The sequence below is a fragment of the Amphiura filiformis genome, chromosome 3 (genome assembly GCF_039555335.1).
Source record: "Amphiura filiformis chromosome 3, Afil_fr2py, whole genome shotgun sequence".
NCBI lineage: Eukaryota > Metazoa > Echinodermata > Ophiuroidea > Amphilepidida > Amphiuridae > Amphiura > Amphiura filiformis.
In genome coordinates, this window is record NC_092630.1 from 81,190,604 (window position 1) to 81,206,470 (window position 15,867).

At 35.8% G+C, this 15,867-nt stretch overlaps 1 long non-coding RNA gene across 1 annotated transcript in view; it reads left to right on the forward strand.

The window, feature by feature from the left end:
* Window positions 1–12,801: 12,801 nt before the first annotated feature.
* The window catches only part of LOC140147781 (uncharacterized), a 56,801-nt gene continuing 53,735 nt past the window's right edge, over window positions 12,802–15,867 (forward strand). The window contains exon 1 of the long non-coding RNA XR_011858407.1: window positions 12,802–12,987. This is a non-coding gene — a long non-coding RNA (uncharacterized lncRNA). The remainder of the gene's footprint in view (window positions 12,988–15,867) is intronic.

The following is a 15,867-nucleotide window of genomic DNA, read 5'->3' on the forward strand; positions in this document are numbered from 1 at the left end:
CCAAAAAACCATTAAAAACACGATTTTTTTGCTCGCTACGCTCACAAATTCTTAAATTTCGGGACTTTATGTATACTTTTGCCAATTTGGGGAGGTGCGGTCGCACCCCCGCACCCCCCCTGCGTACGGGCCTGAAACCAAGTGAATTCATTCATTCATATTTATTTGGCAAAAGCGACATAAAATAGTACAATGAAACATACAAAAATTTAACACATTGAAAAGCTGCACACCAAAAAGACACCAAAATGCCGAATTGCCAGGATGACCCATAAAGTCTAGCTTCCTGTGTAGACTTAATTCCAATGGGGTCCCACAAAAAAAAAAAAAAGATGCCTGGGAGCGTGTGAAACAATAAGATAAAACAAAGGCGGGGACCTAAAGGAGTAAGCTACACAAATTCAGCAGACTCATGGGTCATAGCAACTCTAGCCAGGTATTTTTACATAGCACGTTTATAAGTACATTTGTCCAGAATGGATTTGATATGCTAAGGTAGGTTATTCCAATCAAGAGTTGCATGGTAGAAAAAAGATTTTTTTTTTTTTGAACCAACTCTTGGGACATGAAAATTCCAAGAGCTTGACCTAGTGGCATGAGAATGAATATCAGAAATTTTGGTAAAAAACTGGGTAAGATAAGAAGGGCCCTGTGAATGGAAAATATTATACATGTGGTTGAGTCTCAGCTGCCTAGCCCTGTTTTGGATATCTAGAAGTTTAACTAAGTCAAATTCTACCTGACCAACATGATCTCTGGGAGCTAGGTTCAAAATAAAACGAATCATCTTGTTTTGAATAACTTGAAGTTTGTGCTGATAAATTTTGGACAAACCAGTATACCATGAGGTGCAACAATAATCAAGATGACACTGCAGTAATGCAGAGCAGAGATTTTTGCGAAGCTTTTGGTTGAAAAATTGAGAATGTCTGTATAAAAATTTGAGCCGGCCAGTAGCTTTCTTAATGAGAGAATCGACCATAACTACTTAGAGAAAACCAGTCATGAAAATGGCAGTCATCTCCCAGAATAGTTTTGTAAAGCTTACAAGACTTGTAATTTTAATGCTAAAATAGCCTGAAATTAGGTTAATTTTTGTCTTAAAGAGACCTTAGTAAGATACACATCAATGATTTATTTTTGTCCTGGTACATGGAGCTATTTGTGTACTGAATGAACTCAAAGCAGTATGATTCTGTAAAAAAAAAGTAGTTCCAGTCCTATCAAGCAGTGACCTTTAGGTTTCCAGGCCATATGCAGACACGGAAATCTAGGGTTCCAAAAGGTATTACACAGGCATAGGGGAGGGGAAGGCCAGGGGTAAAAATAGCAAGCTGTTGCTATTTCTAGCATTTAATATGTCATAATACATGACACATAATCACTTGTCATACCCTGCATTCATTTAAACCTCATATCCACTGCTCATGACCTTTTTATTTCAACGTCTTTTTCTTTGTCACGATATGGATCAAAAGTTACCCATGATTTTCTTAAGATAAAAGTTTTTAATGCTTTCCTTTATTAAAGTCAGGTTTAAAACTTGTAGCAGGCCTTCATAGGATAGATAAAACAAGTGGCTGAAACATTTGTACTAAATATAGGCCTTTCAATTTGTCATAAAGTAAGTTGAACCTACTGTCAGAGTGCACTGTACTTACCTAATAGGCTGGCTCATATAGGTTCATATAAAGTGTGATTCTCAAATGGCATTTATTAGCTTCAAATGTTACCAATTTTAAGGGAGAAATTGATATTCAATAAAAAGAATTCAATATATTGTGAAGGTTCTATGCTTTCAAAAGGTCAGTTTTCTTGACAGCTGTGATTAAATGGCTGAGAAGTCAGTTGACTAACTCATTTGGCAAAACGTTAAAACCTTCCTGTCAACTGAGGTGATTTCAGTGGTAGGAACAATGGGAGGGGGAGATAGTGAAAGAGAATGGACTTAAATTGTCTGATATTTGCACAGAAACCCTGACATTCACATGTTTGGATAATTTTTCTCCAAGAAGTAAAAATTGTTAATTTTTATTCTTACAAGTTGGGGCCACACAATTGAACTCCAGTAAAGTTGGTGTTATAATGGCTGTAAATTTTAACCATTTATTTGTTTTCTCACTTAATGCAATTTACCTGCATCTAATCATTACACAACCCTTCAAAATTCTGCAAAGTCTACTTTAAAAAACCCTGCCAATTCAGTTTGAGATGCTTTCACGTCCTGGAGATATGTAATACCATCATCCTAGAGTGAGTGAGTTCCTTGCAAGTTCACCATAGAGTTCAGCCTATTATGTTCTCAGTCATTTCAGAATGTTTCATTATGTGTCTGCTACTGATGTGCCACGTGCATGTCAAATGTATGCGATTGTTGAAACATCTGCCTTAGATTGTCTATTAATAAAATGCCATGTGACTGTCTACAAAAGTGAAAAAGTTCAAATTAACATATTAAAAATGATACTTTATCTGATGATACTTTATTTATGTACATAGTATTCTATTTGTATTGAATTATAGAAACAAAGCAAAAAGATTGACTGATTGAGGCAGTCTAAAGAAAAACATCAATTTGTAGCAGACATCATGAGACCATGGATTCATTACTATTCATGTGGTTTCAAAAACATCTGCAAATATTGCAGTACATAAAGGTCTGTTTATACTACGTCGCAATAAAGTTAAATACATTTAAACTTGGAAATGCGACGAGTTGTGTTGAATTGCGGCAAAACGGAATCAATATATCGGCAACACCCCGCGAAGCAATTGCAGCGTACTATGAACGGACCTAAACTCTTCTTCTGGGTTGAATGCAGGCTAATATTCAGACTTCCATAGATATAGCTAGTTGCCAAATTTGTCCTACATTCTTCCTGTGTACAGTGGTCAGTGCCAAATATTACCTAACCAAAATTTGGCCTAGCTTCAGGCAGCAGCTGAAATATCTCTGTCCAGATGCTTGCATGCACTTTTAATTGAACAACAAAAATCACAATCAAATTCACTGTTTTAATTAAAATTATGCCCTCTCCTTTCTATATTTCCCTTTGTATTACACTGATTTTGTTCCTTTAATTTGAGACATCAACCTGCCTACACACTTTCTGATATTTTCTTTACCATAAATAGGTCTCTGAAAGCAGACAGTAAGAATTAACTAGACTACTATGGCATGAAGAACCCTTATAGTTCTAGCTATTTAGCTGTCTGTCTGTCCGACTTAAGACTGTTGAATTATAAGTACCCCTAGTTGAGTTCAGTGGCAGGCATAATGCATTGATGGCGTTTTTGTCTGCCCCAGACATCGTCTAGCTCATCTAGAGGTTCATCTAGAAGGCAAGAGGCCAAAAAAAGTAAAAGAGGTGCGAATGGTACGTGCTGGTACGTCAGATATCCGTGGTGCTCATCATATGGAAATCATCCACATATATTGAGATCACATGTTCTGTTATCTAAATGTATGATTTCCTAGAGATTGTAAACTAGTAAGAGATGAAGCAGTGCACACGGCAGCAGCCTGTTTCAATTTGTGCATCTACATCTGTCTATAGTATGAATTGCACATGAAAAGGTCATACAAAAGGCACAGAGTTTTAACATTGTTTTTCTGAAATTTGTACCAGCTACTATGTGTGGAATTTGTAAGAGCTATTAAGAAACACTGGACCAATGCTACAGAAGTTAGTATGACTGTCTTCATAATATGCCTAGAGATATCTAGGGACGTTTAAGAAAATATGTTGAGCTTAGTGTCAGCATGAGCATAGAAATGTCTTAAAATCTGTGACTGAGGCTTCAGTTGCCTGAACACATCCTACTCAATGTGCTATTGGTAGTTATGTTTATTAGGAATTTATTGGAAATGTTTATTGTTTATTTCTTATTACATTAGCTTACATTGACATCAATATTTTAAGCTTTGTTTTTATTTTTCTCATTTGAGCTTCATTCAAACTTTACCAGTACATATGTCTCAGCATTTGTTAAGTTGTTCCCTCTATCAAGGTTCTATTTCAATAAATTGAATGATGAAGTAGACTAAATCCTGTTGTGTTTCAAAGTAATAAGAAACTAAAGAAAAAAACTATTGCTTTAAAATCAAAGTTTGTAGGGTCTATAAGATCCCATATTCTCTATAAATTGAGCTCAATATGTGATACAGTTAACCATCTTTAGCAAACAAAATTGATTTTCATTTTGAAATATGATATAGATGCTCATTGTACTTGCTACACTTTATGCTGAAATCCCATTAAATTGGATTTGATGTTTCTGAGAAATGATAACTGTGATCCTGCTGAAAACAATGCATTACAATAGAAATGCGATACCACATTGCTGTATTTCTAAATCAGTTTTCCTGACAATTTTCCTGGCTTATTTTGTTTGATTATATCACATGTGTATATACCTACCCATATCTAATGTTTCCTGATTGCTCAAAATTCTTGAGAAATGAAACAAATAAGGCATTTGCTTCCTGTTTGAAGTTTAAAGATAAAAGTGCTCATTAATTTGAGAAGGACAACTTGTGCAAGAGAAGTACCTAAATAGTTTGATTTTGTGCTTACATATCCCATCCTTGTATATTTCAGCAACCAATATAACATTGGTCCCCAAATCTCAATTTCGATAATTGGGTTGATAAGAACCCCCCTTCTTGTAATATTAATGGATTATATTTGTTCTGAGTAATATTTCATAATTTGTGCTGCTGATGCTGTTGTTTGCTATTATTTGTTATTCTGCCCTATTTCCCCATTTATCCTTTATGTCTCAGACTTTGAGCCAATTCCTCCTGGCGTTGGCATTAGTCTGAACAACAAAAATGTTTATTTTTGTGGTCAACATCTTTAAATCCAACAGGTCAATCGAAGTGTGGTCAGAGTTTTAAAGGTGGATTAATTAATTTCATCTCCACTAATGAAAACAAACCTTCCACTTGGTCGCCTGGCTAAAATTTCTCCTCCATCCAAAGCAAACAACACAGGATATCACACTGGTTAATTTGTGCAAAAAATAATAAAATCTAAGATGACGCAAGTATGCGCAAGACTGGGCCGTAACTAAGATTGAGCCTGTTTTCACACCGTGAGTCTCCATCGCAGCATCAGAGTAGGATGTAGGTCACTGATAAATGAGCTTAGCCAAACTCCTTGAGAGAGAGGTTCAAATTAGATGGAGTGTCAAGTAGCAGTCTGCTAGCTGCTTTCAATTTTTGTCCTATTACAGTCTGTTTTTGAGTTTTAAGGATTAAAATGAGAATAACAATAATGAGTGATAATAAGATTATTTCTGCAATGTGGGGGATTTGACAAACAAGCAAATAAATAAACAGGAATACTGCTCCAGTTTTGAGAAGGGTGTATGACAGATTAACTAGTTCGGTAGAAGGGATTAGTTAGGTTAACTTGCAATATTCTTTTATTTCAATTCTAACAGTTTTCTCTAAACACCAACTGCAATTATTTTTCAAATAGGCCTATAAATCTATATTAGCTTTCACAAGGAGTAGAAAAAGCCAAATTTCTGTTCATGGTCTACAAAGGTGCATTTTTAATTCCAAAAATAGGAATTTCACCAAGCATGTGGCGCGAACATGGCTACTGTCCCTCAGCTCAGTGGTTCTTGAGCCTGCCCTGCCCTTGGTATTTATATAAATAATGGAGAATTTGGTTTCTTACTTTTAAGGGAAACCAATTCTGCCTCCCATGTAAGTGTAAGTTAATGCATATAGAGGAAGTGTTTATCACTGAGGGAGTGATGCTTCATGATAGACATGGGAAATAAAAACCTACTTTAAGGATAACCGTAAACCCTATAAGGACAAGACTAGAAGATAAAGATGTTCCACAATGAAGTGGATGACTGGTCCTCAGGGTGATGTTGACATCTGTGACTTCATATGTTATGTTGGAGCTTGGTATATGAGGTGTAAATTGATACTTTTGGCCCTAGAGTTATTGATCATCTTCAGCAGATCACTTCATCATTGAAGAGTTCAGATGCAAAACACAATACACCATTTTCAAACTTCTTTATGAAGGCACCAACATTGCCATACAATATAGTACCCTACTTTATCCCTATATATATTTTTGGTGAAACTATGATCAAAAACAACATATATTTTCTTATTATGTGCTTTATAATTGATGAGTTTGATGATATTTGCCCATATCTCAAATTGAGAAATATGGATACATCACTTTTTGCATCTGAACTTCTTCTGTATCTCAATATCTTGCAGAAATAAATGACCAACCTTGACATATGCCTAGTGCACTGCCAGTGTATTGAACTGCACTTTAAGATCAGGAGGACTTATATTAAATCAAATTATTGCCATAGTAGTCAATCTTACACAACAAAACTGCATAGATAGGGGGAATCATATAGAAAGGATTTTTTTCACAGATCAGGTATACAGGAATAAGCATATTGACTATTTCAAGTTTTTATTTGAAAGAATCTGTCAACTTCTTTTTCTATGTCAAATTTGGACTGAATGCAATTTCTAGTTTTCTTGGATATATCTCATTAGTGCTGGAGAAAACGAAAATGCAATTCGGACAACCAATAGTACTGGAAAGTCAATGACCTAATCAGAGCCACATCAGAAAGGCAGTAAAGTGTTACTAATAAAGCAACAACTCTGGTGTTACATGTAATTATTGGTCATCATGGTCAGTCTTCATAGCATTTACTCATCACATTCAGTCATTTTGGTCTTGCCTGCATCGGTCATCTAGGGACAAATGCCGCTGACCCCTTTGGGCCAAAAGATCACTTCCAGATAGCCACATTGCATCTTCTTCCTCCTCAATAGATGGATGTAATATCTATTGAAAAAAAACCTGCTTTGATGTCAAATAGATATGCCATATGGGTCAACATTTGGCTTTCTTTTCTATGTTTGAGTCCTGTTATGGGAAATTAGCAGTGAAGCTAACTATGTGAATGCAGTCATCCTTGCCATTTACAAGCGCTGACCAATATCCAGCCTGCAGCACTGATAATTAGATTTCTACTTGTAGTCACAAGACCAAGGGCCGAGAGCACAACACTTAGACCAATTTGGCTCATTGGCAGAATAGTACTTAACCAAGTGGCTTTTTATCAAATAAGATTTCCCTCAATTCCACTGCTTGTTATTACCCTTAGGTTGCATGTGTGCCAGTAATATCATCGTTATAGTTTAGCTCTGCTGCACACTGACCATTAGTGACAACAAATTGGCACATTTAAAGCATTTTGATGCATGTTTTTTTGTTTTTTTTGTTGTATTTTATTTTGAAAATTGTAATAAGGAGAGGAAAAAAGAAGAGGATTCATCAGAAATGGTTTGGTATGGTTAGATGTGTGTCCATTGTCCAGCCGAGAGCCTTTTTGCTGTAAAGTATCATAATGGCTCTGACACAGGGAAACTTGAAGAGGAAATGCTTAAGGAAAACTATAGAAGATTGGGTTACTAGCTTACTTTATTGAAAGTTGTTACCTCAGGATAAATTGGTAATGGATAGATTTTCCTTGTGTGCAGATTTGAACCAATCTTCCTAAAGCAAAAACTCCAAAATATTTGAATTAACTGGATTTTTGAATGTAATAGGACTCCCCATGTACACTGTCAGTTTAGTAAGGACTGTCACAATTCAATAGGGACAGTGTCTCTTTTCCAAGCTTTTCAAAATAGGGACAGTCATCTCAAAACATCTTTCTAGCATGTCTATCTAGCATGTCCTTTAAGGCAATAGATCAAAGTCGTTTTATCTTTTGATCAAGTATTTATTGATTTGAATTATGGCAATTAATTGAATGTTGTGTTGTTACATTTGAATCTCAGTTTGAATGTATAATGTATCGACTAATACAATTTCATCAATAATTCTGATTAATTAGTTGATAGTTCATTCATAACAAGTCTCAATGCAGCATGGATGCATAGTCCCAAGTCTAAGGGCTGCAGTGCCTAATTATTAGACCCACCGCCACTAATAGCGTGTTTCTATTGGGACCATTTACCGGTAAAAAGACGGTAAAGGGATTAATTCTGCTCAATAGAAACTGACCTTCCCCGCTATTTACCGGTAAACAGAGGCGAGTTTTTACCAGTAACGTTTTCCTTCTTGAGGAAGGAAAATAGCGGGGGACGCTTACCGGTGAACGTCAATAGAAACTCACTCCGTTCCGATTGAATGCGCATACAGGGAAGAATTTAGAAAAGCGGAAGTTGAGTCGCTAAATTGACCTCTGCATCATCAATGAGCTAGCTTGATTACGTATTATACCATTCCGTTCGCAAAAATTCTTAGGCCTAATCACATACAAATATTTGACTCACTTGCTATAAATAAAGTAAATGGAAGAAATATTCATAATGCATTATCCCTGCATTATACATATTATGCTAAATATTTAACATGAGTTATGATTTATAGTAAAAGCCATGAAATAAAACAACAACAACAACAACAACAACAGCGGATGAATCCAGCTGTGCATGCGAAATAAATAGAAATCAACTTCGGATCCGCCCGGCGGTGTGTGCTTCAGAAGATTAGAAAGATTTCATGAATTTAATATTATGTTGTTGATGTTAAATTACTATTCACTAAAAAGAATATTAACTGAAATTAAAATGTGAAAGATTAAATTCTAAGACCTATTTTTTTTGCGCGCAACGATACTGAGTACTCACGTCGATATCACTGAGGGGGATTTCCCAATGGCGTAATTTGATGTACGAGAACGAATGAAAACGCTAATAAAAAAACCATTATTCTTCAGTCTTCTTTTGAATCTTTTCTCGTGTTTGCTACCTCATTTTTAGCCAAACAATTAAGAAAATACTACAATATTAAAATCAACAATGCTTTGCGATTGACCCCAGTGCACAACCTTTCGCCGGCAAACTTTTAAGGTGTGTCAATTGACGCTGTTCGTCAAGTGTTTACCGGTAAACAACGTGCAATGGAAACTGACCGTTATCCGCCTTTCGCCGCTATTTGACGGCGAACAATTTTACCGGTAAAATGCAGGGGACTCAATAGAAACACGCTATAAGAGTACGATAAAAATGACACTTTGTGTGTGTGGTGTGTGTACAACAATAATCATCATGCAAATTGTATACATTATGCATGTTATGTGAAGTTCAATTTTGGCGCATATAATTTTAATGCTTCGGCATATGTCTGTACTTTACCTCAAGCTTTATATTGTTGACATTACCATTGAATTGATTTTATTGAGTCTGCAGATTGAGCCTGTAGTTAAATCAAAGAAATGAGCAAACAATTACAGACAGAAATAAATAATAGATAGGATTCAAGACATTATATACTTGTTATAAACATGTTATGTACTATCACAGAATACAATCCAGTCACATAGGCAGCATGTTTTTTGTATAGGGTGGAGAGACAAACAAATAAATAGAAATAAACTTATTCACTAAGAATTAAAAAAAGATAAAAGAGAAATTTATTTTTGGATTAAGATTTCATTCACTTAAATCATTTCAAGATCTCTTTCTCTTCCCCAGGTAGGGGTTGTGAAACAAAGAGCATACAAACCTTGAAATGTTCAAAGATAGTGAAATAAAATCAATACAGCTGCCTAACATTTTCAAAAGGATAGCAAAGGTTTCCAAACCTTTTTTAAAATTGCCACAAAACATAGTAACATAATGTTATATAAGAACTGACAAAAGATTTTTTTAAACATTTGCAAAATATATTTTACAACAACATTCAAAGTTTTCTTTTAGAAGAAAAAGGGAATGTTTTGTGCTATGTTATTTCTTACTACAAAGTAAAATGTCCAATCCGTAGAGAAGAAAAATCTTGCCATGAAAAATTTGAATTTGGTACCTTTTATCATAGTATGATACTCAATACAATGACACTTCCCTGCTGTTACAGACTGAGGAGCTTCTTAAGGAATAAACTATACATAGTATTAGTACCCCCAAAATAAACAATTTTAAGAAAGGCAAAAAATATTGCATTATAAGGTAAGTAGTGCACATTTAGTTTGGGATGTAAAAAAAACACGAAATTACAAGAAAAGGGTAGTTACCGGATCATAATTACTAGACTTTTTACAGGTAAATGTTTAAAAAAAATGTTTGTATAAAATTGAGTCCACAAAACTATTTACTAAAAACCTTGTTTGTACCATGTATTTTTGCTGGTAAAATGAAACTTGTTCAGGGTGTACTTATATTTGTCTCAAATAAACCCAGAAGTTGGGCATTCACAACCCTCTTGGAATCGCCCATGGCTTAATGCCACCTTACATGAATTGACTCATTTAGCTGTCAGGCAAAGGACTCATATCCCACTCCAACATGTTAAATGACATTCACATTTTAATGAGTTTTCTCTCCTAGTCATTCATTTATAGCCACTTTCTGTAAAAGAACAATTCATGCAGATTGGCACATACAAGTTTATTGGATGACTCCATGAATGTTCCATGTGTATTGAACCATCTATAGTAAGTAATTGCTTTTCTACAAGATTGGCTGGCCTTGGTCTTGGTGTAGTGTACTATAGGACAAAGTCAATGTCATTGCAGCTATTAATACTCTGACAACTAAAAGATATTGTGTAAAAGTTTTTATGCAAGGGTTCAATGTTTGATTTAATCTTGAATCAAAGACCTTTTAAAGGACTTTGATTCCGCTTCTTAAAAGGTGGAATTTGAGGCAATTTGGATGCTCTATGCATGTTAGATTAATTGAGTAGGGCAAAGAACACTCATTAATATGCCATATATTTGAAGTTGATTGTCATAATAAACATTTTTAATTTCTTTGTATTATATTGTTTTTATCAATAATAGTTAATGAGCTCAAATGACTTAAAAGTGATCATTGATATGAAATTTTTGCCAATAATTTGCTAAAAAACAATGTTTAAATGTTTGTAACATTTTTATTTAACAGAATATTGGTTTCAAATTTGGGCAAAGTGTTCCTGATGACTTCCAGATAATTTATGCATAATTTATAAGCTAGCTGTCCTAATTTGAATTATTAGCATTTATGCAAATAAGCTCATAATTATGCACACTTTTAGCAAAATATGGGCAAAAATTCACAAAGGTTTTCATATTAGCTCATTAATTACATTGATTATTGATAAAAACAATATGATAGAAAGAAAATACAGATAAATGTATTATTCAAACGATATATCTGATTTGCTTCAAACTAAAGGCAGATTGGTCAATGGTCAGTGTACTTTGCCCTACTCTATTAACCCTAACGTCCCAGTTGCTTTTTGGCGAGGGGGAAGGAAAGAAGGAGGAAAGAAAGAAGAAGAAGAGAAAAACTTTTTTCTCTCGGGTGCGAAACCCCGACCCTTCGGGTGCCACGCCTGCATGCACTGGCCTTGCTCGCCAAGCTTTCCGTCGCCATATGACTGTTCGCATGATGATGCAATGGTATCACGTGAGATACCTGCTTGCAGTGGCGTAGCCAGGAATTTGATATTGGGGGGGCAAGTTTTTGACACAAACCGACAATTAATATTGACAATTCGAGCGTAGCGAGCGAAGCGAGAGGAGCGAGCAATGGGTGGGGTCCAGGGGCCGGCCATAGGGCCCCTGGTGGGGTCCAGGGGGCGAAGCCCCCGGAAGCTCTGAGGTTTTAGCGTTGTGGAGGGCCATTTTTCATGCATGTTTTTACCTTTATATTATAGTATTTTGTTCCTTTAAAATTGCGTGAAAATCACTAGAGAAGGTAAGGAAATAATGTTTTAACATGTTAAAAGAGAAAGGTTGCTATTTAATATAGTGTTTGAAAGTTTGAAATAATTTACGTAGGTTACACAGTGCGCCGGTGTGCCTAAATACCATACAAATAAGTAATGTTGAATCAAATTTTCATATTACTGACACTTTTAGTCGGACCTAAGTTCACATGACCGACGATGCAGATGCATGATTTGCCGACCGGCCCTCCGGGCCGGCACTTAGTAGACCACTCAAAATGAACCGACGGTCCCGTCTGAACCGACGGAATGGCATATTGGGGGGGCAATTGCCCCCCTTGCCCCCCCTCTAGCTACGCCACTGCCTGCTTGTGCCTACGCTTTCTGAATTGAGGTTTTTTGATGTTTGGTACGGTTAGGGTTAATCTGTTTAAACATACTCAGGCCATCTTCTACTTTCCAGAAAATGCCTCATGTCCCCTTTGCTTGAATGCAGTAAGTCATGAAAGGTGTTACCATGGCTACCATTCACTTGTTGTAGACATTCATTTGTTTCTGAAGTTCAGGTGTTCCATTGCAAGATTCCATGAGCTGTTTGAATTGAAATGTTTCAACTTCAGCTTGTATGTAAATAAAATTAAGAGGATTCTCAGCAACAACAATTTGTTAATCACACATATTCTACACTGGCCATGTTGATTTTTTACATTTGCACGCAATGCAGGCTTATTTAGAAAGTGGTGCATCATTTTGTAATTCTGTGGGTATGACATTATTTTGACAAGTCATAAGGAAACAAACTTGTATCATTGAATTTGCATAATGAATCACCTTATCAAAAGGCTTGTTTGGCAGGTGCATACACTGGAAGACAAGCAAGTAGTGACAGAAGCTATTGCTGACTAAATGTCTGCTAGACATCTGGATACATATCAATGCCTACCTGCCAACATCACATGGTTGGTATCAGCTAACTCATCTTTAACACTTCTGTGAAATAAGTTGACAAGTTTACTCAATTGGATAGGTGTTGAACTGGCGGTTTAATGTACTGCGATGTGGGTGTTGAAGCAAAAGATACTTGGCTAGCTATTGATTTCTTGCCATGCAAGTTATCTCACATAATTTGCACAGCAGATACAGTCGGCATATCATCTGTCAGCTTCCCAGGTATACCTGGGTGGAGTGAGGCAGATGAGGTGCTCTTTGGGAAAGCAAACAACATGATATTATATTGCTTGATGTTATTTCCAGGTTTTTAGTGAGTTGTTCTTGTACTCTTGTATTTCAATAAACATGTTTTGAATTGTTGTGCTTTTTATCAGCTGTGCAACGCATTGAAACTTCTGCATGTGTTTTCCCGCCCTTTTTGCACAAACCACTTGAAATAGCTCATTTGTAGTCCATCTTAAGCAACTTTGTTTTCACAATACATTTCTGGTATAGTCGTATACATGACTGATACAACTTAACTTAACATGTGAAAGGAGTGAAAGCACTCTGTGTTTTCCTTGTGTTTTAGCACAAAATGCATGTTTGCAGTGAGGGAGAGAGGCGTGATATAAATGATACTCAGTCAGTCTCCTGGTACTCAAATCCTTGTCAAGTCTGATTTGAGGTGAAACAGTCAGCTCATGTTTTCCAACAGGCTTTTTTAAAGGTTATGTTTTTCCTTAGTTTGTATCCGGGCCTCTGTAGGGGCATGGCACTAACCTACTTCTGCAATAGACTGTTCTGTATATCCTTACTTTTCTTTGCACCAGACTGGCTGATATTTATGCAAAACTCAACACTTAACCTGAAAAAATGATTCTCAGTTTTAGATTCCAAGGACAAAGGTGAGTGTTTACTGAGCTAGACTTCATCAGCATGCAGCAGCTTCCTAAGTTATGGTGTGTTGTATGTTTGAATCTTGTGTGGTCATTGCATTCTCAGATTGTTTGTAATCAATGGTTTGGGCAGGCAGGTACTTATTCCATTTTTCAAGGTTTTAGCATGTAATAGATGAACTATTCCTCTCTTGTGATAAAACTTTTAGCAATTTCAATTCTTTTGAATTTTGTTAAAGCAATTTTGTTCCATAGAAACTGTGCCAAGTTTGGAATAGAGTGTTGAATATTAAAGAAATACAGACAAAAGCTGACAAACCACAAGCAGAATGAAAAGAGATATTATTCAAATTAAATATAATGCGGTATGCATGATACAATATTGGAGAAGCAACATTTTTCAAAACACTCTTATTCTATGCATGGGGTGTTCCCAAGTTTCATCAGATGGTATGTACATTTAAAGTCCAGATTATATTTATTCTTGTGTAAGGCACATTTTGGCATTGCAACCACTAAGTGCATTTCAGTTTTATAAATTACCCTTACAATGATAGGCTGGAAACACAGTTTTTGTGTTGAAATCTGAATGCTTGGAACTCTTATTTTACTAATAATGGTCAAATAGAGTAATGAAGTTTGTAGCAGAAAAATACCTGTGTGTACCTTTAATTGTAACAAACTCAAACTTTCATAAATACTATGAAAATGCCATCAATTGTAAGATTTCTTACAATCTAGACCAAGCCTGATCAAATGAGTGTCCTATAGCAAGGCACAATCTGGGCTAATAGGCCCTAAGATGTTTCAAGTGACATCTCCAGTGTAAGACTAGGCTAGGCTAGGCCAGACCAGGCGACCTATAAGTAGGCTAAGCTTACATCATCATCTGTCTGACTTAGTATTCCAGACCACTGCCTAAATTATGTGATCAACTCAATATTAGTAATTTGTCAGGGAAGAAAGCCATAAAGCTATATAGTCAGATAAAGCAGGTTAGTTATAGTTGGCTTTGTTCTGCTAAATAACTTTAAACATGGGAATTAATAACTCAATTTTGGTGAGAATGCAACAAATTATATCTCAGTACAATGTCCTTGTATTACAATAAACCTAGATTTGAGAATGGCCGACTTTGTGATTGATTGTTGCACATATCTTGGCATGCAGATTATGTGTCTAGACTATGCTTCACCTGTAATTGGCTAGCTACTTGTCTACCTACCGGTGTCATTTCTATGAAACAGTTAACATAGTTTGTCCAACCAGCCAGGTAAACTGTGAGAACATTCCTTAGAACTATTTCCTACATCTAAAAGGATAACCATATTTTTGATTAATCGGAGAATATTTGGAGCATGGTGATGGATAATACTTGGCTGGTATTCAAGCACAACTAAGCTTTCCTAATAAAATTGCTTAGGGTTTCCAAATACATTCTTAAAATTAGTGATTAGAGCTATCTAATGAACTAGGCATGTTGACTCACCTGAATACATTAAAACATGACAGTGAAAATATGAAACTTTAACACATTTAGTAATTCAGAAATTGGTTAGTAGACTACTCAGGTATGGCTAAAGAGCTACATCTAGTGGATGATGCATGTGTGGATGGAGAGGACGCATTGTCTCAAGTGTGATCACGGTCTAGTTGTAGCCTGATATGTTTGACAATGCACAAATAAAGGTGGAAATGTGTTGGCGAGAAATGTCTGTAACGCTAGAAATCAACTACTAGTTAAGTTGCAGCCAAAGTGGATCATTAAAAATGTAGTGCTTCGTGTTCAGTAGTTAGTGATGTGAGAGACAAACTGTGTACCAGGAATAGAATGTTGGATGAAGCAAATTGGCACATAATTTGTTCAGAGGGTGTTGCTTGTTGAGGTCTTGAGGGTTTCACACAATATGGGGTGTTTACAATATTTATAATGGGTTTAAAGAGAATTGCAAACTGATCAAATTAATTGCCTTTTGAAGCTAAAAAAGTAATAATTCTTGGAAGTTTTAGAAGAAAGTCACCATTTTGTGTTCCAAAGTTGCTCCGATTAAACAAACACAACAGTGAGTTTTCACAATAAGAGATTGTAACAATGTCTTCCAGTTGACTAGGTATTTAAGCCTACAATTTTGATGTATCATTCTTGTGTTGACCAAATTTTAAACAAGACTTGAATTGTATTGTTGAAGCTTTGAGTGTTATATTTATTTTAAGCACCCTATAGTATGGAAGTCAGACTGATCCTAATGATGATACGATATCGTTTACACCATCTCAATATCTCGGTCTAACACCAGACTTGAACATCAAAT